At 33.6% G+C, this 25431-nt stretch overlaps 1 protein-coding gene across 1 annotated transcript in view; it reads right to left on the reverse strand.

Moving 5' to 3' along the window:
* Lrp1b (LDL receptor related protein 1B) overlaps window positions 1–25431 on the reverse strand; it is a 1492917-nt gene that overhangs the window by 1374887 nt on the left and 92599 nt on the right. The gene's annotated exons all lie outside the window — the stretch shown is intronic.

Genomic DNA, 25431 nt, shown 5'->3' on the forward strand with positions numbered 1-25431 from the left:
AAAATGCCAATATTAATTAAAATTTTGAGATGAATAGTTACATGTTTAAGGGTCATGTTATTCTTGTCTTTGGCCAGTATATTTGAAATATTTCATAATATTTTTAAATTTAATAATTGAGACAGATAATCAGGTAGAGGCAGTGTTTATAGAATATACAGAAGTTTGCTGATGAAAGGCAGAAGCACTGGGGATAGTAGAGAAATCTGTGGGTTCAAAAATGAAGCTGTGGCTTTTATTTTCCTTATTATTCTTTTAAATGATAGAAACTAGAATACATATGGATGAGAGTGGCAATGATTTGTCCTGAGATAGACATAGAAAATTTGGCAAATAAAGGGGATAAAGAATAGAGCAGGGTCTATGAGAACATAGGAAGAATTGAGTTGTAAAATTATTGTCATTACACGGCATACGTCTCTTACACTGTAACTGAGGATGGCAAGACAGGACAGGTAGACAAGCTGAAAAAGCATTTCTAACTTAGGAGCCTGTGACAGACTGGAAGTATGAGGCATATCCACAAATATAGAGGATCACAGTGGGCACTTTGCAATCCAAGGATGGCAAAGAAGCAGTGACACAGTATTTTCAAAGAATGAGGCCGAGGGAAAAGTCACAAGATTTCTGTGCAGTATCAAGGAGATATTTGTATCCACAGTGTTGTCAATATGTCAAATTATTTTTTTAAGCAACACTGGTAGCAGTAATTGACAAATATTTCTCATGAAAAAAATTAAAATCATAATCTAGTTGCTTGGGAAGATTGTTGTTGTAAACTGGTTTAACGTGTTTCTTTATTCAACTGATTAAATGCTGAGCTTAACTTTAAGAAAATGTATTACCTTTTGACCCAAATTGAAAGTCATCTAAGATGAAGGAAAACTTTCATAACCTTAAAAACATTATCTTTAAAATATCTTGAGAACATTCCAATATTTTTTTAAATCAAAATCAACAGGTCTCAGGGTAAATAATACAATTTATTTAAATGGTTTTGATTGACACATAATCATATGTTTATGGGATTCTAGATGGTATTTTGATGTATTCTCTAATGATCACATTAGGGCAATTGTCCTACTTGCCATACTTATCAACTTTTATCATGTTTTTATGGTGTGTTATATAGAGTCCTCTCTTCCAGCTATTTTGAGACATAAAATGCACTGTTGTTTAACCATATTCACTTTACTCTGCCATAAAATACTTGAACTTATTCCTCCTATAACTGCAATATTGTACCTGTTGACTGACCTCCCTCCCCTCATCTGTTCTCCCAGGCTTCTGTTAACTATATTGCTATACTCTCAACTTCTGTGAGATCAACTTTTTTAGATTTCCCATGAGTGAGATAATGTAGTCTTTCAGTATCTGGCTGTTTTCAATTATTATAATTACATTCCAGCTCATCCATGTTGTCATTAAACTATACATTTAACAAGAAAATATTGTTCAGGATTTACAAGGACTCAACTAACTAACTGGAAAAAAAAATGACTTAATTAAAAAATGGGTTGTTGACCTGAATAGATATTTTTTCAAAAATGACCAACAGATATTTGAAAAAACACTTAAAAATCAACAGACCATCAGGGAAATACAAATCAAAACCACAAAGAGTACACGAGTTTTAAAAATCTCACCAACACAGGGGATGGGGTTGTGGCTCAGTGGTGGAGCACCTGTCTAGCATGAGTGAGGTACTGGCTTCGATCCTCAGCACCATATATGAATAAATAAATCAAAGAAAAAATCTTGCCAACACACTAATAAATAAAACCTAGAGTGTCCCAAAGTATATAGATGCAAAAATGTAGATTTTGATCATTTATAATTTTATTATTTCCTTAATTTTATTATTTCATTGCTTCCTAATTCTAACCCTTTAACTCATATGTTCATTCTATTATTAGAGTATTAAAATTTGTCACTAAAAAGAAATCTTCAAGTATAATGACATTTGTAGTTTCTGAAGGTAAGTTTTAAGAAAGAAATCATCCAAGATAATAAGATGGAGAGACAGAACCAAGTTTTAAACTTAAATTGACAGGGGATGTCAGAGGTGGTAGTAAGAACACTTGATTGAGTCATTACACTATAATTCCAGTCTGGACAATGCCTGGAACAAGTTCCTGGATTCCTATACATTTCATTGTCTACAAAAGCAGAGGCTTAAATTAAATGATCTCCCAAGTTCTACTATTTTTAAATTTCTTACTCATCTTCAGTTCAATAGAATTTTTTTGGGAAAAAAAAGACTCATAGCTATATCCAATTTTCAACTGCACAATAAGAAATGTCCTCAACACAGCCGGGCTGTGTGCAGGATTAACAATATCACTCTGACATCATGGGCTTTGTACTCTCATCCTGGCTTCCTTAACCAGGTTACCTCCCTTCGGATTCAGAGACAAAATTTAGAAATAAATGTAGGTAGAAGCGAAGATTAGAACGAGGTAGGGGAAAGTATGTTCGTGTTCCATTTGGCACTCTGGTCGAACTGGGTGTTCCTTTAAATTAGGATGTAGAATTTCTTTAGAGAAAATTGAAATGAGGATAGGGGGAAGTCAGGTCAAGATGAAAGGGAAAAATGAAATTGTATCTACAACCTTCTTAGCCAATGTTTTTATTAAGTAGCATTGCTTATGCTCACTATTCAATCTGGTAGAAAAACATTTTTAGAAATATCAAAGAGGTTAGTAAATTCAAAATGTGTATAGCAGGAAGTGATTTCTAGGAAAGAAGTAAGCAACTGATCTTATAATTACCCAGCCGACATGCAAAAGTGACAATTGACATGATATTCAGAAACTAAATGAAGTGTAAGAAAAAAAATCACTTAATAATGAATAGAGTAGTTCTGATTTGGTTCAACTGTAATAATATTCCCCTTAACAAAATATCCTCTGCTGAAGAAGTGCCAACTTACCCTCAAATCTTTATATAACTAGGGTCAATACCAATATTAGATAGTCTGAATAATTTAGAAATTGTTCAGGTACATATGTGCTTTCAAAATGGTAAGCATAATCAAATACAACTTTCTCAGGATATGAAGATAAAAAACAATTCTAATATACCTGAGTTGATTGCAAAGTACATTTAATGTAAAATGTAACTGAAGACTGCTTTTCTGTGCATTATCAGTGTGATATTAAACAATTGTAAATGGAATTCTTCAAAAGATTTTGTAGCTAGAGATATCTTCCTTATTTAAGATTTATTATAGAAATAATGATGGTCTTGGCTTTACAACGCTTCCTTTTTTTTTTTTTGTAGTCAGGTTCTACTTGATATTATTTCTAAATGTGGATGGGAAGTTTTTGCTGGTCTTCACACTCGGCGTGTGTGATATGAACACAAACCCAGGAATGCTGGCAGGCTTTAGAAACTGGAAAGACAGGTAAAATTCTTCCCCTGGAGCATGAAAGAGGAATTAGTCCTGAAGACCCCTGAGCTCAGTCCCCAAGAGAGGAACAAATACAGATTTGGGTACCTGATAGTGAGATGTGGCAGTACCACATACCTGAAAATGTGGAAGTGGCCTTAGAATCAGTAAAGGGGAGATAACAGACTAATATTAAGGAACATGGCAGAAAAGCCCAATTTCCATGAATAGACACAATTGCCTTGAACACACTTAATAGAAACATGGATGTTAAAGGTGCTACTCATGAGGATTCAGAAGGGAGCATGAAGGATGGTACAGATAACTTATTGCATTTCAGAGAATACCTAATTATCATCATCAAAATGCTGGTAGAAATATAGATGTTAAATGTGTCATTACTGAGGATGCAGGAAGAAGGCAGGAATAAGTTATCAAAAGTTACAAGAAAGGGATTCCTTGTGGTATAATGGCAGGAAGCTTGCTGAGTTGTGTCTTACAGTTATATGGAAACAATTGTGAGCGATGAATTTTTATATTTAGCAGAGAATGCTTGGAAACAAAGTGCTAAAGTTTTCTCTGGTTTCTTCTTGTTGTTTATAGTAAAATGCAAAGGAAACAAATTGAGAAAGTAATTTCAGTAAAAGAGAGTACATATTCTGTGATTTGGTAAATGATGAGCTTATCCTGATTACACAAAAGATGCTAAAACTAGAAAACTTATGATCAAGAAGGTAGAGTCAAGGTTGTGGCTAAACAACTACATAATAATTTAATAAAGTTATTAAAATGAAATTTAATTAAAAATTCCCTGTAATTTTTATTCTTTCAAGGCATGCTTTTAGGTGCCTTGAAAGAATAGAAATTACAGGAAATTCAAGAACAGAGAGAGACCTTTGAAGAGATCAGACATGTGGCTAATGAATTCCTCAGCCATCTCAGCAGAAGTCAGGAAGAGAGATTGGATTATTTAGGGAAGCTCATTGGAGGAGCATCTTGTTTAATGGAGCAAATCTCTGATATACATGGGGACCCACAAGATTCTTTGAGTGTTACATCAGCAGGAACACTGTCGGCTTGAACTGAAAGGGACAGAGACAGGACAAAATGAAGGAAGGCTGTCAGACTCCTTTGAAATTGTACAGCACAGAAAAAGGCTGATGGAAATACTCAGCTGAAAATATATATTACCATTCAAGCAAAAGGGAGGATGACTCAGGTGGCCGAGCTGCAGGCCCAGATGGCCGTAGCCAAGAACCACAGAAGATTCTTCCCAGGTCCTGAAAATTAATGGAGTTTGCCTAGTTGAATTTCTAAATGTTGAGGGAGTTGGAAGTAACTCCTTTTATTCTTCTTACCCCTCTCTCGTTTTCAAAATGGGTATATCTATAACTTGGATCCTATCTCCATCACACCATTGTATTTTGGATGCAATCTGGTTTCTAGTTATTTCAGCCTACAGATAAAGAGGGATTTTGCCCCAGAATGGATCGTGCAAGAATCTTAATGACACCTGTTTTGACCTGATAATATTTAGATGAGCTTTTAGAACTGAATTATGCTACAATAGGTTGAGAATTTGGAGACTGTTGGGATAGTTTGAATAGATTTTACATGTGGGATAGATGTAAATCTTTGTGGTTAGAAGGTGTACTGTGCTAGGATGAACAATGTTAATTCTCAAATACACCCACATCCTACTCTCCTGAGCTGGTGAATGATATCTTAATGGGGGGGGAAAGGATTTTGCAGATATAATTAAATTAAGGAAGTAGTTATAGGTGGATTATCTTAGATTATCTAGGCCAAAGCAATGTAATCACAAGGATTCTTACAATAAATCATGCAGGAAGGTCACATAGAGGAGAAGCTGCATGCCAAAAGCAGAGATTGGAGCAATGTGGCTATAAACCAAGGGAAACTGGCAGTCTCCAATATCTAGAAAACACAAGGAACAGATTGTCCTATGGAGTCTCCAGATGAAACCATCAGACCATCACTTCCATCTTAGCCCCAGTAACAGATGATAAATACAATGTATTTTTTTCTTTTGCCATAAATTCTTCAATTCCCAGGCAAATATGACATATAATATACTCTAATTTGAATTAATATTATAATAATATTTTTCTAATTGGAAAATATTGTTAAATGTGATAAGTAAATGTGGAATAAATTATTTATCACTAAAATAAAATAAGAATAACTGGAATATTAAAACAAGGTTTTCATTAGAGCTATAACTCTGAAATGTCATCCAAGGGACATTTTAGAGTAACTATATATTTTTCTGAATAATTCCTTTTATCAAAGTAAAATACTTTTTTGTAGGACCAATCTCCTACATCTGGCTTTCAGACACTAAAATATGTTAACTGCTATGTGAAAGTAAAGATACATAAATCTCAGAGACTTATTATTGATAGCATAAATACAGTAATATGTTATATTGTAGCATTTTCAGATAGGAGATGTAAATGAAGCAATAATGAAATATTAAATATTTGGGCCATTCCAGTTTTAGTATTTAAATAAGTTGTAAGCATATATATGTTAAAGACTGTGTGTCATAGATATTGTTGTGTGACATTCATACACACCTTATTGCTAATTCTAACAATGGTATACAACTCAAATATTATAGGATATTTTAACAATAGTCTCAAGATCATGTAGATATTTATGGTAGTTGTAAGCAATGGCCCACTACCATCAAAATTTGTAAAGGATCAGCTCTGTCATGCTGTTTCTATAAATCTTTTGTCATCATCTCAGATTTTATATATATGGAGAGAGAGAATCATTGCCTCTATAGACAAAGAATATAATTTTCAATATATGAAAGCCCACTCTAGCTTTGATTAAATGTATTAATAACTATTTGTTCATTTTTTGTTATTGGTGAATGAAAGAAAATACCCAGGAAAGCTTAGTCCTGAATTTTAGTGCTATTTGGTTAAAATCAGAGATGCCATTGTTGGGACAACACTGTCCACTAAATTCTAAACTATGCAGATAGAATTAATGTGTTATCCACTCTTAATGAAAATATGACTTCACAATCATTACCATATTAAATTTCATAACAAGTCTATGAGCTTATAAGAAAATTATTCTGATTTTAATGATAAATGTTTTTCAAATTTAAGAGAAAGTAATTACACTGCATTCTTCCTTAATTTACTTAATTAGACACAACTTCATCTTGTAGCTTTCACTAAAAAGTGAAGTAATCAAAATATTTCACACTCATGCACATTTGTTGTATTTTATAGTTGTTGGCCATTGACTATATAAAGTAAGTTGAATAAAAGTTTTATTTATTAAGGTAGAAGAGAAAAGTGTTAACAGATTGATAGCAAACTCCTTCTGTTCTATGTTTCCATTTTATCCCTTAAAATATAATTTCATTTCTACCCTTGAGATATAAACCAAGAAGTGTCTTTTACCATGTAAAGCATTTTACCAGTTCTACAGGCTAGAAGACAGTTTGAAATGATCAATTCAATAAATTAAACTTCAATAGCAAGACCTCTGGTTTAGAACTGACCCAGCATATTCATAACTTATGGTTCAGAGAGCTAAAGCTTTGTTATAAAATGTTTCAGGAATTTCGACATTTTTAAAATAGAAGCACTTGTCTGCTGGGTACTCTGTTGGGCAAGATCTCTATAAAAACATGGTCATGCAAACTTAATTTAGGAATTCCAAATTTTTTCCTGTCACTTTTCTTTTAGACACAAATATTTTACTTCAATTTGTACATATATATTAATACACACACATACAAAATGCATATAGCATGTATACACATATTTAAACACCTGAATATCCTCACATGTATTATACATACATAGGCTATATTCTTGTCATGTATTTGCTTAACAGTAATAACTAGCAGTTGTTAAGAATAAAATGCAAAACTCTAGTGTCTATATACTCTGAATGGACTTAATTTTTAATCTTTTAAAACAATCCTATATAGTATGTTCTATTACTGTCTCCATTGTATAAAGAAAAAATATCTAAGACATAAATGTTATATAACTTTTCCAAAGTCAAATACAATGAAAATAGTGCTACTGAAATTTGAACCTAATAAACCCAAGGCCAAAATCTATCACCTAATCTTTACAAAAATAATATAAGTGAAAACAAATATCTCATTTTGTAATTAAGGATATAATTGGTAAATAGCACTGTGAGAATTTCAACCCATATAATCCGATTCCAGAAACTAATCTTGTCTACTGCAGTATATTGACCTTTTATATATTTATCTTTTTAGAACCACTAAATATAGAAAGTTATTATATTTATGTAATAAAAATGTTTCAAATTAAAGGCCATGAAAAGAAGTATGCTATCAAATACTTCTCCTTCCTTTACCTAGGATGGGTGGATAATGATAACATACTATTTCATTAAACAATTATTCATCTTCCCATTTCTTTAACAAACTGTAATACAAAGTATATGTAATTCAAGATCATTTCTAGCCTATTGATCATTTCCAATTCCTTTGTCTCACAATAAAATAATAGAATCAGCATCTACTGTAGATGTTATGAATTAAAGTACACCCACTTTGTGACCTCCTTAAGAAATTACCTGGCTCAATTACAGGCAATACTGACTTAGTTATCATTGTTTGTTATTGCCTTGCCTTGGTTTTTAAAGCCAAATTAGAATATAAAGATAAAATTCATTTTAGGTACTAATCACTATTCCAGGCATTTTGCATGTTACCATTATTCTTCAAAATACAACCTAGCCAAAGAGACATTCTCTTTGAAATGACAGATAATTTTCCAAGATAGAACATCAATAGTAAAGGGCACGCTGGACCCGGTTTCCATTTCAGTTTGCCTCAAATCCCCAAAAAACAAATGCTGAATATTTTTTTCTGATATAAGGAGGGTCATTCATAGTGGGGTAGGGAAGGGGAGCATGGGAGGAATAGATGAACTCTAGATAGGGCAGAGGGGTGGAAGGGGAAGGGAGGGGCATGGGGTTAGCAAGGATGGTGGAATGTGATGATCATTACTATCCAAACTACACGTATGAAGTCATAAATTGGTATGAATATACTTTGTATACAACCAGAGATATGAAAAATTGTGCTCCAAATGTGTAATAAGAATGGTAATGCTTTCTGCTTTCATATATAAATATAAAAAAGACTGTCCTGTGTCCACATAATTACACAGATACACAAACACACTCAAACACAATCAATTTTAATATATAGATAAATCTGAAAATTATATACACCTCAATCATAAGCACATACATGAAGTATATAATTTGGTGTGTAATTATTACTGCTTTTGGAGTACACAACCGTTTATTATTATATTATATGTGTTTCAGACTCATTAGAGAAACAGAAAAATATTGTTAAACAGCTGAAAATAATTAAAATACAAATATAAAATTAGGTAATAGAATATTTTTCCTTTTTATTTTATGAAGGAATATTTGATATACATTTTTCATAATTTATAATTTTTTTTGGTAAAAGTTGTTTAATTTAGTACACATTTAAATTTTAAACCAGTAGTTTTTATACTTCATAAATGTCCATTGTAGCAATAGAAAAAGCATTAGTCAGCTGATGTATTTCTCAACCAGCTATGCAAATTTATTATAAAAATATCATTTTTCTCCAATGTAAAAAGACTGATTAAAATGTAAATTTTCTATAAGATTTCTGATAGCCACAATAAATATAAAATATGGAGATACTAAAAGCATTATCACTCATAAACACTTGGAAGACTTTAATTTTGAAAAGGTTACAAGTCTCACAATGTAAATATAGTAATGCAGTACAAAAACTGAATTCATGTCAATATTATTTAGCCACATTCTTTCCTGTTTTATACAGGCGATTTACACTTTTTTCAAGAACTGCATTATCAATAAATTTCAATACGTAGCTTGAAGGTAAAAGTTTGAATTCCAACTGCTTTTCCAGTCATCTTCATATGTCAAATATTTAGAACATAAATTAGGCTAAAATGATTATCTTGAATTTCCCTATGCTTATATAAGCATGCTGTTTCTCAGTATTCTAATTAATTAAGTCCCTTTGAATTTTTTAGTCCATGCTGTGGTACAAATGTCCCATATGTTACAGTTAATTGTATTTGTACCAGAAAAAAAAAAAAGCCACATCCATAAAGGGGATCGTACCTACAAATTTATACATAATTGAAAATACAAATAAATTGGTTATGAGGGACCATGTATTTTCAAAATCATTTTATATTTCAGTTTTATAGCCTGGACTTTATGGGAAGAGAATCAGGTAAAATTGAAGTCAACTGTAAACAAACTAACAATGCTAGATAACAGTGGTATAGATTTTAATAGCTGACATCAATAACTAGAAATTCTACTATTATGTTTGTAAATATCATAATTTTTTTTTTACAAAGAATCTGGCCAAACTCTAACTCTGGAACCAAAATTTGTTATTGAGTTAGTGTCAATTTGTAATATAAAATATTGAATTCCAGAGACAAGCTTTCATCAAATAAGAATAAATCAATCTTTTCTGGTAGTTTCATTCTGAGTACATTAGCATTCAGGTACTTCTATCATACAAAATTAAATGGTGTATTCTTTCTTTCCTCCTCTTCCAGGGTGCCTGCCCTCTATTACAGAGAGTTTTTCTGTGAAGTGCACCATGAGGACCACATGAGACATACAGAAGGATAAAAGATACATAGAGTGAAAGCAATTTAACTTAAGTTCTTCAGGGGAAAGCCAATAATTTTTGATACTTGGACAGAACTAAGGATTGGGTATTAAACTAGACTTGAAGAACAGACCTCTGAAATTAAAAAAAAAAAAATAGGGAAACTTAAAAAGTGTGTGTGGGGGGGGATTAACCACTGAAAGGACTTTGTTATTGTTGACTTCACCTAATAGATGACTTAGCAGGCACTCATTAACCTAGACCATTTATACTCATATTAGATTCAGCTTAAAAATACCAACCAGCCAGACCAATTCCTCTATATTAGGAGGAGATGAATCTCTATAATGAATATTCAGTATAGCAGCTTAGGGAACTTGAAATATTTTCTAGTTTTCCCTCTAGTTTACTCCCAGAATTTATGGTGCTGAACTGTAGTAACTGTACACTGAACTGTCCTACTAATTAAATGGAATACCTTTTTTGCCAAAGTTTGTAGAAATCAATGAAGCAATCAATCAGCCACCCCCCCCCAACACACACATACACACACACACACCAGAGAGAAAGAGAGCGAGTGAGCGAACACAAAGCATTTTGTCAGATTCCTTGAGGTTTGTCATGGTATGCTTCCATATCTAAAGGATTTTTTAGTTTGGGGAAGTCAAAGCAAATACAGCAGTCAATTTACAGGTATGCACATGGTACACTTACATGTCACTTGGCTTACTTGATTTTTTGGCAGCATTTGACACTCTTAAACTCTTAATTATTCTGTGTGAAACTTATGTTTTCAGTTGCTTCCTTTTTTTTTTTTTTTTTTTTTGTTTAAGCAACGTGGACAAACTTTTCCTGTTATGTAGCTTCTATTCTCTTTTCAAGCCCCATATTCAACCTGAACATCTTTTTTTCTTTTTTTCCTAGAATCATTTATCTATTCACCCCTTTGATCTCTCTATGTGAATATCACATAGATAATGGGAATCCAGCATTATTTCTAACATGGAAGCAAGGACCTTTTCCATAAGTCTGATCCTCCTCTTTTAGCTCATATTTCGGCAAGTATCATGAACACTTATTCATTTTCCCAACTGAAAATATTGTAATGTCCCTGATTTTCCACCCATTGCACCAGAAATCTTGTGACCCAGAATACTTACTCCCTCATTTTTTTTTCTTTTTTTCTTTTTATCAGAGAGCAACTAATAGTAATTTTTTTCTAAAATAAACATTTGATAGATTCACTTCTCTATCTAAAATCATCCAGTGACTGCAATTCTCTCAGAATAAAATGAACATGTGCATCATGTTTGCATGGTTCTCTATGGTCTGATTCCTTGTTTTCTTATCTCTCCTTACCTGTCCTTCTAAAATTCAAGTACACTGAACTATGGTGACTTCTCCATGCTTTTGTCCACCTCAGAGACACTTTATAAACAGTTCCTTCTGCTTGTAACCCCTTTCCTGCTATCCTCTTTTCCACATGACTAATTTCTATTCACTATTTCAGCATGAGTTTATCATTGTTTTCTGGGAAAGCTTTCCTGACTTTCGGCTCTAGAGATGGGCTTACATTTTTATCTTACGTGTTCCCACTGCACCTGTCCTTTCCTTCTGCAGTATTTATCAAACTACTAAGAACCAATTACAGTTTGTCAGGACCCAGTGCCAAATGCAAATGAGAGACCCCTTGTTCAAATTTTGTTAATAATTTTGAGAGGGTGACAGCAGAACCCTGATCAAGCAAAGAGCTCCCCTGAGTTCAGGCCACTTTGTAACTGTGTGGGTCATATGTTCAGAGATCTTCCCAAGTATTTTTTGTCACCTTTATCATAATTTCTATTGCTTGCTCATTTATAAGCTCCTAGAAATCACTCTGGTATCATATCTTATTTCTGTCATTTCCTCAGAAATTAAAATATTTTCCTTGCCCATTATAAATACTCAAAAAGTATCTGTTGATTCAATTCTCCATTCTGAGAAAGAAAATCTCAATGTGGTCATCAGTTTTTATCAATAACACCTAAAAAAATAAGATGTTTTATCTAGATATAATACCAAATTTGGGGATTTCCAGGGCTAGGATTAAACTGAAGTTTCTTCCAATTCATAACTATCCCTGAAATCATTGAGGTTAGTAATTAAAGTAAAGGTGAAAAAATTAAACATTCTTTTATAATAGCAATCATTGAAATTTAAATATACAATTTACTTATAACAAATTTACATAATATAAATTATAATGATTATTATATTTCTTCCCTGTATTTTTAGTGGAATAGGGAAATTACTGTGTTGGCAAGTGAGCCTTGATGGACTTAATCAGTATAGTGTCGAACACACTGTGTGTGAACTTCCAAAGAGTATTAGATTTAGGTTTATATAAGCCAATAATTTGTCTTTCATATTTAGTCTGAGTTTATTCCCTAATTTATTTTTTACATGAATAAATTAATCCTAAAGGATTCATGTTAACATCTTTCCCTAAAGAACACCTACAATTTTAGATTCACTCTGCCCTTCTCAAATTCCCTTGAAATGCTCCAAATACCTGTCCAATCTGCAACCTGGACCCAAAGAGGAGAATTATGCAAATGTTGAATGCAGCCCTCACTGAAATGTAAATTCCTAAGGTAAGGAGCCAAGTTATCCACTGCCCCTCTCTCCTTTCCTCTGTCCTCCTCCTCCTCTCTCTTTTCCTCTCCCATCCTCCCCTTTCTCACCTGTAGAATGGCATATTAGGATTCTGTGACTTCCATGCATCTTTCCTGCCTGACCATTCTATCATATGACATTCAGAGCAGAAAAGCCTTGGCCTTGAAGCAGAACTCAGAAAAATGGAAGGGAAAGAGGGAGGCACACAGCAAGGTCCACAGGGTACTACAGACAAGCCTGCCTTACGAACTGAGTCATCTTACAGCCAGCCTGTCTTGAGTGCGCAATGTGCCAAGGTCTGTTTTTAAGAGGTTGAACATTATTGACCGGAGCCAACCTCCACAAACCTACTTTCACCCTTATCTTAAAGATATGGAAAATTCATGACTAGCTATGGATTGATTCAGACTTTAAAATTATTTGGTTTGATTTCATGCTTGTCCTGGGTCCACATAGTTAGGAAATACCTAAATTTGCATCCTGAAGATTTGGGTTCATTAAACTGGATTGTTAGGGAAAAAAAAAAAAAGGGAAAAAAAGAGAAAGAAAACAACACAATCTTCTCTTTTAGACAACTTTGAGGAACAAGTGGTCTTCTTTAGGAAAAACAATGAACTTAAAGATATAATTCCCACAAAATTTGAACAGGAAAGGAGAAATTAAATGACAACAGATGAGAAGAGCATCTTGTTACTTCTTTTCTGGGCCTGATATTCCTGCAGATGATTGCATCCCATCTCTGTCTCAATTTTCTCATTGAATACTTTTTCTCAGGCTGTGTTCTGCACACTCATCATGTTTGCGTTTCCTTTTGATGGCTTCTTTTTTAAATTCCTTACGTCTCTTTTCAGCTGACTGAATAACTAAAATGTCATTACTCTCTCTATTCAATAATACTTTAAGAAACAATGTTAAATTATTTAATGACAGCATTGCTGTGTCATGGGATGATTGTCCACAATGAGCTGTTGTCTCCTCATTTGCACCACACAAATAGTCCCTCCTGGTGTGAATTTTATTTTTCTCTATACTTATCCATATTGAGTATAATTTGCTACAGCTGCTTTATTGACCGTTTAACCTTTCTTAGATTTAAATATGATATCTCATATGAGAGGATATATAATAAATAAAAAGCAATTTGGCACTTTTCTAATGCCCTATGGAGTAAATCTATTATTATTATTATTTTTTTTTTTGGTACTAGGGATTGTACCAGTGACACTTAACCACTGAACCAAACCCATCCCTTTATATATATAATATAGATATAGATATATAGAGAGATAAAGATAGATTTTTTTTTTAATTTTGAGATGGAAACTTGCTAAATTGTTGAGGCTGACTTTGAACTTTTGATCTTCCTAACTCAGCCTCCAGAGCTGCTAGGATTACAGGCATGCAGCACCATACCCAGCTATTGTATTCTTTTTTTTTAAATAACATTTTTTTCCCATTTTTCTTTTTTTTTCATTGGTTGTTCAAAACATTACAAAGCTCTTGACATATCTTATTTCATACATATTCTTTATAAAGACATAAAGACAAGTTTGATTCTGTCCTCTCGAAAATCTTCAGGTAGCCTAACAGGGATCATGTCTGTTGTTTAAAAAGTCATTGTGAATTGTCTAAGATTAGTAACAATAATAGTGTTATCAGGTGCTGTCATAAGACCACTCTATTAATATCTCTACAACAAATATATGAAATTGGTCTTGATATCGCTACTCCTAAGACTGAGGAAACTAAGGTGTACTGGCTATATAACCTGGCACAATCATGCCCTTGAAGTTGTGATTCGAACCAGATCTGTCTGATTTCATCGAGATGTTATTATAAATAAATAATTGCACCTGGCCTAAACAATAACTACCTCCTCAGCCATCCTCACCACAAGAGCACACTCATCCACCTAATAATTGTAATTAATGCCACTGCAAATATTTTAAAAACTGAAGTCCTAAACAACACAAAAATACACTGGTCTTGGGCCAAAGTCTGTTGAAAACATTGTAAACACAGTCAATCCAAAGTTACTGTCAAATTCTAGGGAAAACTAGCTGTAGCATGCAAATTCTTTTACTTATTTTGTACTATTAATAGACTACTTCTGTCTTATGATAAAGATTCTGTTTATGAATTTAAATAACAAATGAGAGAGTACTTTAGTTCTCCTCAAACTATGTGAATGTTTACCTTGTGCGAAAAACATCTTATATATGGTATCTCAAAATTGTTTTCTTTATAAATCTATAACTCCTGATTGACCTCAGCCCTCCTTTGTGGAGGTATTAAGACATACCCCCAGGCCTTTTTATTTTGAGACAGGGTCTTGCTAAGTTGCAGAGGCTGGCCTGGAACTTGAGATCCTCTTGCCTTAACCTCCAGAGTCACTGAGATTATATGTGTATGCCACCATTCTCTGCTACAAATGCCCTTTAATAGATTTTTAAAATAATTTCCCCCCCCAGCCCGTATTGAGGCATCAAACCTAATGTCTTGTACATCCAAGGCAAGCACTCTACCACTGAGCTGCATACTCCAGCCCAACTTTTTTGTTGTTGTTAAATAAGAGAATCTGAATCAATGTCAATTTGTGTCAGCTTCTAAAACTTCATTAATATTTTTTTCCTCTCTATAGCCCTAACCCTTAAAAACAAATTTCAACTGAAAATAGGTTTAGAGTAGGAAATTTAATATTTTAAAAATAAATTCAGAATCAAATATAAGGTGTTTATTTGATATTTAAAATAGATATCTAAACCATTAGAGGCATAAGTCATAATAAAAATGGAAATTTCATTGGTTGCTTTTAGTAATTTAAATAATCTCCAACAATATAAATTTCTCTCATGTTCTTTTTTCAACTTATTTTTATATTATTGTGTTTTAATTAAGAATTTCATCTTCTTTTTATTATATCTGTATCACCATTCTGGGTATTTTAAATTATTAATGAGGCCAACTAAAGACTCAGAATTCTGAGTTTTGAATACCAGATGTTTCACAAAAAAACATACATATATGTACACAATCATGCTACAGCTTTCCATTTTGAAATTTTAGAAGACAAGTACAATGAAATACATCAACCCCACCACCACTCCTCAGTAGATAACTTGGAGGAACCACTGCAATAATTAAGCAGCTGGTGAGACTTCAATTATGAGGAATGATCAGGATATTAAATATATATAACAGCTTATTAACAACTAACTGAGAAGGGATACTATTGTCCTATTTGAATAATATGTTTAAGGTGGAAGCTAAGAATTTATCATGCAGTAACCTGCAATACTATTGAAAGTAATATGCAGAAAAAAAATCAATAAAATAATTTTATGATAATTTTTTGTGTGTTTTAGAACTGTCCTTATGCAAACTACAATAAATTCATCCAGTATTTAGTCTGTGTCAGTTTTCTAAATTTCAAGGGCAGGTATTTTTATAAATAAGTCTAACATGCTCTTTTCTTCCTTTTGGTAACCAGAATTGTTTAAATGTTAAACCTCATTTTACCATTTCTGTTTGTTTTATTTTTTAACATGACATTTTCTGCTTTCAAGATCAGCAATGTACAGTTGATAAAAACACAGTCATTTCATTTCTACTTCATTTTAGTGAAACAAAAATAAACACAGTAATCAGCATAAAATTTGTCACCCTATGCACTTTAACTTAAAAATGAATGTGTACTAGCTGGACTATTAGCTAATGGTTTGTAAACCAAGGATCATAAAACACAGTAAGTCACCGAATCAGTGCAGCACTGCTGTCTCCTAGGTATAGGTTGCTGTTAGGTTCAATCTCATTTACACTCTCTGTTAATGTTCTGGAAAGAGGTAATAAATATGACATTTGTTACATTCATATCACATTGAAATGTGTATGAAGAATGAGATTCATTGCTTTCCAAAATACTAGACTACCTGAAGAAGTACTAGGAAGTAAGTATAAAGAGCTAAATAGAGAAATAAATGACAAGCTAGGTGTTTTCCATAAAAAAAAAATATGGCAAAATTGGTAATGTCATTTGGGACTTGTATGCCAATTGCTTCCAAGATCCCTTGAGTTCCATTGGTAATGTTGCATGTAGCACTATTCAGTCACCTGAACATCAAACGTGCCAAAAAAAAAAAAAAATCAAGACAATAAGATAACAGAACTACATATTCTCCTCTGCAAGAAATATTAGCACCATTTACACAGAACTGACTATAAATGGCATTCAGAACCAGAAATTTGTATGGCAAAACCCACCATACATAAGCAAAATAATCTTGTATGTCTTCAATGACAAATATTGGTGATGCTGATGACTAGCTTTGTTTTTAGTTGTTCTACCCTGGTTCGGTGAGTCACTGCCACCATCTGTTCATGATCAATGAAGTCCAAGTATGGAGTTAGCAGTTATAGATGAAGAGCTCTAGTGTATCTCTTTGAAATAAAGGTTCTGTTTCTCTGGAAAAAGTCTTAAAAGGTGAGTTCCTGCAGGAAAATATTCTTACATTGTGTCTATATTCTCAAGCTTAATTTTTTTTTCCCCATAGGGAAGCATTTTTGATTCACTGGAGAGGTATCCTTGTGTGGTTTGGAAGCTGCTACATGCTAGAAAAACAGTGGTGAACAAGAAAAATGAGGATGCTGTTCACATATCTTTTTGCCTAGTGGGAAGTTTAGACAATTAAACAAAGGATAGCAATAAAGAATGATGAGCACTGTACCCAATACTGGGAAATCCCATGCAGCAAGTTGGCATGGAGAATTCAAGAATTAAGGAAAGGCCTTACCTAGAAAATGTGAAGCAGAAACCAAAAGAGTTCCCAAAGACAGACTCAAATATGAAAACTGTAATGGACTTTACAAAAAAAAAAAAATACTGACTCTATTTTTGCCTTTTGAAAAATTTAAGCAGTTATAATAATCTGAAATGAGTTATGAAATATATTTATCAGTAAGCATCATTGAATAGCTAGAAGATTCCCATACTTTATAAAACTATTTAATTTCTCAGAATATTTGATCTATACTATATGACAATTATTTAATAACAAGTATAATATATTTATTTCAAGGTAATAGGTCCTTTCCAATTCCAGTGGCCTAAATACAATTTTGATCAAGGAGAAAAAGCAGAAGAGAAGAAAATGAGAGAAAAAAATTATCTCTGCTCTTCCCAAAAAAGAGCTACTAACTACTTTGTTACATTTGTCCTTTCCAGTTTAGCACAAATGTAACAAAGAAAATAAATTAGGAGCTTAGGTAATTAGGGCAGCAATTCTCAAATTTGGGGTACATGAGATTTTCTATGTTGCATTAAAAAATGGATTTTTGCCTCTGTACCACTCTACTGAAACTGTGGTTCTGGAGGTATAGAATTGGGCTAAATATATTGTATTTTTAACCAGAGTTATTTTAATATGGATATTCCAAATCCATACCCTGAGAAATACTAAGTTAGAGGATATGCTAAAAATAGTTAGTAGCTCTTTTTCGGGAACAGCAGAGATAATTTAATTTTTTCTCTCATTTTCTTCTCTTCTGCTTTTTCTCCTTGATCAAATCCTATTGAAGCCACTGGAATTGGTAAAAGGTTTCCTTGTACATACTTTATGATATCAAGCAGGAAGAGAGGAAGCACAGGAGTTCCTAGCCTGTCTTCACATTTAGAATCACCTGGGGAGTTTTAAAAATTACCACTACTCAGGTGTCATCCCTAGAGACTCTGCTTGGTCAGAATGGGTCTCCATCAGTACTGAAAGATCAACAGGTGATACTAATAATTACCATTGTCCCCAACCTCAGGCAAGTGGGAAGAGAAACTTTCCAGTATTCACTGTTACAGTTCCTTGGCTGGATGCTCTCTTATATATATGCATATTTAGATATATTTTAATACTCAAGTCATTCATAAATGTTGATAATGAACTTCAAATAATGATCACTCCAAAGGTACAAAGTGAGAGTCGGGATTATAATTGAGCTGTTTAGTTCAATTCCTATGTTATTATTTGGTTTGATTTGTTTTTATATTTATCACCAAATACAAACTGCTTATCATCGTTTGTATTTAAACTGTACTCGGTTACAACCCAGAACTGCCCCTCCAAGCCCTTACATTTTTGCAGGGTGGCAAGATTTTCCAGCCAAATATGCTATTTTAGAGATGTTATATAATTCTCCAGTACATAGTGCTTGGCATAGAGTGTGTGCTCAATAATGTCAGGTTTCAAATGGCCTTTATCGCAGAGTTTTGGGAGCATGTGGGTATTTTTGTATTTTGAACATTGTTGCCTTTTAGAATATGACAAATAGAAAACAAAAGTGTTGACACTAGAAATGGTAAAATTGAAGCAAAGATGGCATTATTAGGTAGCACAAGTGAAGTGCCTTTGTCTCCAAGGGCACATTCCTTTGACATCAGCTAATTTATTTTGTGTTAAGAAAAGAAAAATCAAAGAATATACATAATATTGTGAAACTATACCATTAAGTCTTACCTCTTACAACATGATATTTTTGTGAGAAATACTGAAGAGAGCTTTAGATATTGTTTTAATGATAGTTTTTCCTTCAATCTGAATTTCTTCTACCCATTAAACTTCTGATAAGTATATAACATGCTGAAGAAAAGCTAGTCAAGAAAAAAAGTAATGTGGTTAATACATTTTTATTGACATTAAAAAAATCAAAACGATGTAGTAAGATACTATTGCCTCTGATGTTAAGGAAATGTTCTACACAAAACTTTTGGACACAATGGTTTTTTATTGTGCCATAAAGGAAAAACTAAATTATGTCATCAGCAGGAAAATGAACAGAACTTGAGAACATCATGTTAAGCAAAATAAGCCAACCTTGGAGGGTCAAGGGTTGTATAATTTCTCTCATGTGTGGAAGCTAGAGACGGAAAAGGAAGGTGGGGGAAATCTCATCAAAATGAAAGGAAGATCAGTAGAGCAGAGAAAAGGAAGAGAAGGAGGGAGGAGGGAAGGGAAAGGGGAAATACTAGAGAATGAAACTGAACAAATTATATTGGTATATTTTGTGCATCTTGCACCTTATGTGCAACTAAAATTCACTAATAAAAAAAGTGAATCTGTGTGTGTGTGTGTATATGTGTGTGTGGGTGCTTTGGAAAGCTGACATTGGTTGCCTGTCTCTACTAGGAGCCGGTAATCTCTATGAGAGGATTACTACTTCTACTGCATTCACCTCCTTTTTCTCGGTGTCCAGAGAAGCCCTCATCAAAGAATGTGTACTCAACCCAGGTTTATAAATATATATATAAAACTCAGAAAGAAGCCTAATCTCTGATGATAAAATTAGTTTCTTCTTTCTAAAACTGCAACTTCAAATGTCCTAAGAGCTAATTACATTGAGCTAAAGTTTTCCTACGAAATTTATTCTAATTTTTATATTTAATTCATGATATTATCATGTCCATGCGTAATAGTAAAATTATACCCTAACTAGAGATGGTAAACTTTCATATGCCAAATCCCCTTTGGTAATGTAATTCCATGTCTAAACTTTTAGACATGTGACTTTCATAAATTTTAAGGAACATACTAGATAACAAGAAAGGCAGCCTCTACTCCCTGAGGATCTAGAACAAGAAAACCAGCAAAAATCTCCATGAGATAATGGCAGCATGCTTCAAAATGGATTAAATGAAATTAGGGTGTTATCAGTTTCGTGATATAACACTATTAGACAGAGATTCCCGAGTTATTGAAATGTTGCAGATGAGTACTTAAAGAACACTTGCAATGGCTCTGATATGAAAATAAAATTAATTGATAGAGGGAGTCTAATGACCTTTATGGGGAACATATGTTTGATGCCAGAAAGAGTTGGAACTTTCTCAAGGAATTATGGGTTCAGTTAGAGCTACTGCATATAAAAGGAAAAAGAAACTGATTAGGTACCTAAGAAGGGTTTATAAAGTCAACTCCCAACCTCTTACTGCTTTAAATCTCCTCCTGAATTTTCCACATTTATATTAATGACCTCAGCAACTAAGCACAAAGTCTTGATGTCATATCTCCCCAGGCTTCTAAGAGTCTACCTAACCCCTTCTTAATTTCCTGATTGATAGCTAAATGGACCGCCTCGTTTGCACACTGCATGTGATCAGGATTATGGTCTTCCCTTTTGTGGGCCAGGGTTAACATGCCACCTAAGCTACTACAGAAGTCAATCTTATTAAAATGCACCCAATCACACTGTACCCCCCCCATTTTTAAATAAATTTCTAATGTCTCCCTTTGTCCACAAAAAAAGCATCCCAATTCCTTAGCACACTGCACTGTGCCACCCCCAGTGCTCTAATCACACTCAGTTGCCTGCTGAGTCCTGAACCTCCATGTGCTCTCCACCCACCACATCTTAATCATACCATCCACATGACTTTTGGTGTGCTTTACCCATCTCCATAGGATGGACTCCCAAGCATTGTAAGACCAGCTCTGCAGGCCAGTGCTTCTTACAAGTGAACACAGAATCGCCAAGAGAATATATTCCATCCTTACTCAAAGTAGCACATTTTGACAGCAACACATATAACCGTGTGAAAGTACAGAACCTCATCCTCATGAAGTATCTAATCTCATGGTTTACTCAAAAACCTGCTTCAAAGAATGACTATGAGGCTCACAGGAGTGAATATAAAAAGATACTTAGAACAGTGCCTGGTAAATAAGTAATAAATGATATCAGTTTTTATGTTCAAAACTAACCTACAGGCTTTTTTCATATTATATTGCCCTATAAGACAATCTTTCAATGTACACTATAATCATGATGCCAAAAGAGAGTGTTTTGTTTTTGCTTGGGTTTCTAGTGCCAAAAAATGATATCGGGAATGATCAAATTTCTACATTTAATGTCCATTATTTATATAATTTGGTGCTAAATCTGGATTTACAAAAAAAAAATACCTAAAAGATTGGGTCCAATCTTTTAGTAGCTTATAACATGCTTTTAGAAATGATTAATACATACAACATTTCAAATTATGCTAATTATTTTCAAACCAAATGCTAATTACCAAATGAGTTCTACAGATCAAGAATGATGTGAAATGTCCAGACAGTCACAAACTCCGAGGACAGGAGAAACTGGGGAACATTCTTGACATAGGAGAACTTGGAAAGGGTGTTAAAATGATGACACATACTGATGACATGTTTTATAACAGTGAAATGAAGGTAGGTAAGACTGTGGTTAGATCCAGTTAGTTTAGGCTGAACATTTTTGTAGTACCACATTATAAAAGAGGGGTCACAAACTACAATATTAAAGGCCAATAAGTAAGTAAATTTAGTAGCCTAGGTGGAAGTGTAAGGATTTTGGCAAACTAAAGACCTACTCCCCGACAGCCATAAGGGGACAGCCTCCCCTTGGCCATAATATTACTGTTGTCCCATGGAAGGGGTCCCAATGTTGACAGGGCATATACTTTTAAAAAGAGTGTTCTCCTGATTTTAAAACAGGTATTACCTTTTTCAGTGTTTTACAAAAAGACTCTGCAGGTGAAACAAATTGTCCTTGCCAATATTTGCTATCAGTTTGGGTTTGAAATTCTTCGTAAAAATATAATTCTTAAAAAATTATATTCTTGTAGATATAATTGCGAGTATTTATAATTCCCATTGTTAATAGGGAGCTATTGAATGTTTTTGAGCAGAAGCATTGCATCTCTTTTAAGCAGATTTTTCCAGAAAATTGTTTTCAAGAAAGATTATTGGAAAAAAATTCAAGGAACAAACATGCCCATTTTGTGAATTATTATATTAATCCAGGTGTGAGATATTAAGGTCCAGTCTAAGATGATAATTGTGGAAGAATAAAGAGAGTGATCTGAGGTTCACAGCAAACCACTTGGGCCTCCCTCTAATTTTAGCTGACTTAAATTAGTTTTTTGTCTGCCCAAGTTGTGTTAATTGCTCCCATTTCTCTTATTTCTCCTTTGATCAAAGGATTTACATAAGTGAGCTCATTAAAAGAAAGTCATGCTTCACCAAATGAACCTTGCCATTTTGTATAATAATTATAGCACAAAAGGAAAGGTTAATCTGATTATATATAATTGGATAAACAGAACATTTTCAACATCTGTGCTAAGTAGTCCTGAATGTTTCTTATATGTCCCCTAACAAGTACAGTCATATATTATTTTCAGTAAAAGTCATCTTTACACTCTTAGAAATTAGAAATTAGAAATTAGAAAAGCATAAATATGCCGTTATCATTTACTACCTAAAGACAGAACACCCTATTGTAAAATGTATAAGGTGTTAGAAGGGTCCTCTTGGCTAAGGCTTCTGCATGCTGTTACAAAGACAACCAGGAAAGACAAATCTGTGCTTACTGTTTGGTGATAAAGCATAATCACCTGGCTTTTTCTCTCCAGGGTGTTAAATTAAAAAGCAATGGTTAATCTATGGCTCATGTTGGTCTGTTTTTATGTATTAATAACAATGATTAGGGGGTAATTCTCTTTCCTATGAAATTAAAAGCTTTCACAGAAGCATCATTTGACTCAGCAACGATTTGCATTACTCCCAGTATAGAGAGAAAAAACCATTATGGAAGTGTGCCAAGGCACTACAGATTGTTGAATCATTCTATGAGTTTTAGAGGGATATTATTTTTAATTTTGAAGTCCTTTCATTCAGCTCCCACACACCATTCCCTGTCTTGAACATTCTGAAATGAATCCTGCAGACAGCAAAATCAACTAGCATCCTTTCATCCCTAAATCAAGCCCCACGATTTTAGCCCCCCCCCCCCCCACAGGCACTGCTGTGGGTGCACATAACAGAAGCCCAGGCATGGGGGCAGGGAGGTGTTTTTTTACTTGACTCATTCAAAAATAAGCTGGATATGCCAATTTCAGATAGTAGCTCAGTTTTCCCAAGTCTTTTTCCTAAACTGTAGTGATGTACTCAGAAAATCTCTCATTACAAAGGATGTTTGAAGTTGCCACTCCCACTTTACCAGTTTTTAACATTTCTCTCCTCATTATTTTGCTGATTGCTCAACACCTTCCAGCTCCCTGGTGATTATGATGAGAGATTTTTTTACATATAGTTTAATGGCAAAAACTCAGGGCTCAATTAAAAATAAGCCAAGTAAGTAGTCATTTTTAATGAGAAAAAAATGAAAAAAATGGTGAACTCAAAGGATTGTTAAGTAATATCATGTTCTTGGTGAATGACTTATTTGCATTCATGCTTAGATCAGGAATATTTCTGAAAGTATATGCAGTGTCATAATACCCTGGGATTCTATTCTATTGTATTTTCATCCTGTTTCATTTACTAACCTTTCTCTTGTTTGAAATGGTATCAGTTAAAATGCTTTATTAACCAGAATTTCTGTACTTATCACGTAAGTGTGGTTTAAAAGACCAACTTAAAACACCACACAATATTTTGAAGTGCCTTCTCAATCATCAAAGAAGTACATATGTTCTTGTTATCTAATTCATTTTATTCAACATAACACATAAAACCCTCCAGGTTCTTGAATTTAAAATTTAAGATTTCAACTTTTCTGAAAGCCCGAGAGAGCCACATAAGTTCAATTACTTCTTGCTCCCTACTGCTCCCCTGGTGCAGCCTTACCTCTTCATCCCCCAGGTATTATGTAACATGCATAATGCATTCTGATTTGGCACTTTATCCCCCTTGTTAAAAATAAGCTCAGCAGTCATCTTAGACTAGATGCCTGAAAGCACCTATCTGATACTTCATTCCTGACATCATTGCTGTCCTAGCAGTCTCTTCTCTACACGGGTCTTTTCAAGAATCCACTCATATTCTACAGTTTCACCAACCACTGTCTGGTACAGTAGATAATAACTGTATTTCAGGAAGTTCCGATAAGCCCCAAAATCCTAATTTTAGTTGAAATGTTCATTTGGTACCCACTTGATGGTTCAAACTCAAAGGTCATAAAATTCACACCATCCTATATAATCTAGTCTTAAAAGTATGTCTTACAGATTACTGGTTACAAAGTAGAAAGGTAATATTTTTATTTTTATTTTTAGCTACCACATCTGCTTTTGGGGGAGTTTATACATGCCATCTACTAGATCTATGCTTCTTAGACATATTACCTTACTTAATCCTTACAACACCCAAGTAAACATGCATTATTAATCTAATTTTAAAGGGAAAACTGAAGCATGGGTGTTAAATAGCACTCCCAAAGTCATATTATCTGGTAAGTAATCATGCCAGCATTTAAGCTCAGATAGTTTGATTCTGGAATCTCTGTATTTATAAACTTTGTCTCTGTATGATCAACAAAATCTAAACTTCAACACCAATTTCTGTTGTATATTAGCTGATGACTTTAAGCAAGTGACTTTATCTTGTGAACTTCAATTTCTTTATCCCTGGAATGAATGATCATATTTCTTCACAGTGTTTACTGTTAAAAATGCCCTTTTTCAAAGAGTGACCAATCCATAACAGTTTGCCAGCACTGGAAACCTCAAGTCCCTAAAACTTCCTGATTTCTGGACAAATCTGGAAATCAATCTCCTCTCTCTCTACATACAAGTAGAGTTTGGCTACTGAACTGCACTTTCTTTTCACATTGTGCTGATTCTACTTCTGCAAAAGTATCTCTGACAATTCCCTTCATCCCCACAGTTTCTTCT

Source organism: Urocitellus parryii, chromosome 1 (genome assembly GCF_045843805.1).
Source record: "Urocitellus parryii isolate mUroPar1 chromosome 1, mUroPar1.hap1, whole genome shotgun sequence".
Classification (NCBI taxonomy): domain Eukaryota; kingdom Metazoa; phylum Chordata; class Mammalia; order Rodentia; family Sciuridae; genus Urocitellus; species Urocitellus parryii.